We start from the raw sequence: 3,224 nt of genomic DNA on the forward strand, positions 1-3,224 counted from the left end.
CTAGGGCAGCATGGAGTTCCTGCGTAGGCACCCTACGGTAGCCAGAGCAGGGTTGCCAGGTATTTGCAGATTAACCCGTCAAAAGTTCCTGATATTGTGCCCAAGAATAGCCACATGTCGGGCTATAAAAATAGCCCAACACAAAATTTCATACAAGGTATTTACGTCTCTTTGGAACACGGGTAACATGATACATGACATAAGACAATTATTTACAGAAGAAGGCACTAAGAGGATAAAGCGTCCCCATGTATATTTTAGTGCAGCGAAACGAGGGGGTTCTCAAACATCTGTTAAGCTGCCCCCACTCCTCTTCCTCCCTCCTTCTGGAAACACGTGCCTCCACCCGTGCCTGCGGTATTAAATCGTGCCAAAAAACTTCAGAAAAACGATATTGCACCTCCGCAACCAACACCAATGAGGGTCCACATATTGTATTTGCACGCTTGTGATTTGGATATTTTCCTTTAATAACTTCTTGAGTTGATTGTTTTTCTCTACCCGGCGCAGAAATATCATGTTTAAGGCTTTGAAAATTGTTGAATATCGGGTATGAGATAGCTTAATAGCCAACCACCAGATTTTCCTGCCTATTACAAAACTGAGTAGCCCAATTGGGCTGTTTATAGCCCAATCTGCCAACCCTGAGCCAGAGCTGCGCGTTCACCCCGGAGCACCGGCTTTCCTGCAGGGGACGAAATTCTGCTCCTCATCTGACTGGATTGGGCGAACAGCAACGTGCTCCTTCTCCTTTCCTGAAAAACAGGAAAGGAGGAGGAGACAAAAGCAGGGGAACGTACGCTGAGGAGATTGCAACGTCTGCGAAACGGCCGTATCGGCGGCTTTCCTGCACAGTATTTGGATTTTGCTCTCACATGATCGGATCTAGGCGAATAGCGGCGTGTCAGCGTGTGGATAATAGACGCACAACCCTGACTACCGTAGAGAGCCTATGCAGGAACTCTAGGACAGCATGCACCAGCTTCGGTGTGTGTGGTGCTCAGTTTGGCGTTACTTTGAGAGCTCTATTCGGAAACATGTGCAGTGGCTGTACCCGCGGATGCTAACTTTTTCGAAGCTCGAGTTTGGCTAACTTTGAATTGTCATGTTGGTACCCTACTTGTCAGACTCTTTCTTGGGCAAAATTTGTAAAATTAGACTACACGTTTTATTGCATTTTTCATTTGTGAAGCATACACTTTGTGACACTACAGCAACAATTAGGTGTCGCAGTGTTAATGGTTCAAAAACGCGAGTGTCTCCTTGTGCTTGTAGTATGCAAGTCATCTCACGCACCTGTGAAATGTGAGATAACATAAGATGCTTGGTTAGATCACGTGTACTAATGACTCGAATCTCTAAGGCACAGGAGTGAAGCTCTGCTGCTAGCACAGATGTCGCCATAGTCTCGAGGCACCGTCTGGCAAGGTAAGCGATCAACTAGCCTGCTGATTTTTGTTTTCTTGTCAGATTGTTAAGCATATATTGTGAAATTAGGCTAAGTGCTTGCTTAGATCAAGTGTACTAACGACTTTCATCTCTACTGCACAGGCGAGAGGCTCTGCTTGTAGCACTGTCGCTACCATAGTCCCGATGCCCTTTCTGGGTAGGTAAGCAACCAACTATTCTGCACTGTTTTTTTGTTTCTTTTTGTTTGTAATACATGTATTGTGAAATTGGGCTTGGTGCCTAGCTAGGTCACGTTTACTAATGACTATTTGCACCTAGCAGTGATGCCATCATTGTCCCGAGGCACGTTCTGGCAAGGTAAGCAATTCACTACCCTGCGGACCCTATTTTCTTTTTTTCTTCTTCTTTACTTGTCAGGCTGCTAAGTAAAATTGTGTGACTAGGCTAGGTGCTTGTCTAGATCGCGTATACTAATTAGTAATCTAATGCACAGGAGAGAGGCTCTGCTTGTAGCACAGACGCTACCATAGTCCCGAGGCTCTGTCTGGCAAGGTAAGCAATCAACTATGCTGCAGACTGTTTTTCTTTTTCTCAGGTTGTTAGCGTATCTTGTGAAACTAGGCTTGGTGCTTGGATAGATCATGTTTGCTAATGCCTATTCTCTGATGCACAGACCAGAAGCTCTGCACCTAGCAGATGCCGCCATAGTCCCGAGGCACCGTCTGGCAAGGTGAGCAATTTACTATCCGGTGGACCCTGTTTTCTTTTCTTCTTTACTTGTCAGACTGCTAGGCTTATATTGTGTGATTAGGCTTGGTACTTGGTTAGATTACGTGTACTGATGACTCAAATCTCTGATGCACAGGCTGCCCTCACGGCAAAACAGGTTTAATTTTGGCAGACGCCTTTCGTCAAGCATGGTATGCAGTCTTTACCATTTTGTAACTATTTGATTCAACGGGGGCGACATGTTTTCTTTAGCGGCATTAATGATAAATGAAGAGTTTGAAGTAAGAAGGACAGCATATAAAATGGCACAAAAAAGGAGCAAAGCATAGATACCATTCACATGGGCGTACCAACCAGGGGGGGGGGGGCGGCAAGGGGGGCGCAAGGCGTGTGTTGTCCCCCCCCTCTGCCACCCCCCTAAAACAGCCGCCACAGGGCAGGTTAAAGACTGGCCGGCGGCGCCCAAGGGATACCAAGAGCACTCCCCCGCCCCCCCCCCCCCCCCCCCCCTTCCTGACTCGAAAACAAGTTGGAACGCCACTGACCATACATATTCCCCACGAACTAAACCCTCTACAATACAGATACAACTACACATTGTATCTGAATTCCTGAATACTTTTTCACCAGTTTCGCAGAAGTGTCTTGGGGATATAGCATTGCATAAAAGACAATGTATCTCAGTATCTGTATTTTTGGCCTTAAAGCAGATGTATCTCAGTATTCCCGAATACTTTTTTGGAGTGTGTCTGCCCAGCCCTGGTTTATGGCACATTAATTTATTCTATCATTCTTATTATTTTCCAGGTACTTCGGGCAAATCAACCCATCTGAAGTGCGATACAAAAGTGCAACCAGTGGCATTGCACCGAAGTTGCGAACTCTTCAAGTGCTTTGACATCTGTGAGTGTACCGTCCTTCAATTATACTCTGTGTCACTAGTTGTGTGTAGTGCAGGTGAATGCAACGCCATGCGAAGAGAGAAAAGGCGAGCACTAGGAAGGCATATGGGAGGGGAGGGCAGGGCTGGGGGAGAGGTGGAAAGCACCACGAATGTTTGATAGGAGAGGAGGTTACTCTCGAGT

The 3,224-nt window shown here is 46.4% G+C and overlaps 1 long non-coding RNA gene across 1 annotated transcript; it reads left to right on the forward strand.

The window, feature by feature from the left end:
* The first annotated feature begins 1,907 nt into the window (after positions 1–1,907).
* LOC115314142 lies at positions 1,908–2,986 on the forward strand. The gene is made up of 4 exons (XR_005715570.3): positions 1,908–1,962; positions 2,084–2,140; positions 2,276–2,330; positions 2,947–2,986. It is a non-coding gene; the product is annotated as an uncharacterized LOC115314142 (long non-coding RNA).
* The last annotated feature ends 238 nt before the right edge of the window (positions 2,987–3,224 follow it).

The sequence above is a fragment of the Ixodes scapularis genome, unplaced genomic scaffold (genome assembly GCF_016920785.2).
Source record: "Ixodes scapularis isolate PalLabHiFi unplaced genomic scaffold, ASM1692078v2 PGA_scaffold13__105_contigs__length_92229423, whole genome shotgun sequence".
NCBI classification, from domain to species: Eukaryota; Metazoa; Arthropoda; class Arachnida; order Ixodida; family Ixodidae; genus Ixodes; species Ixodes scapularis.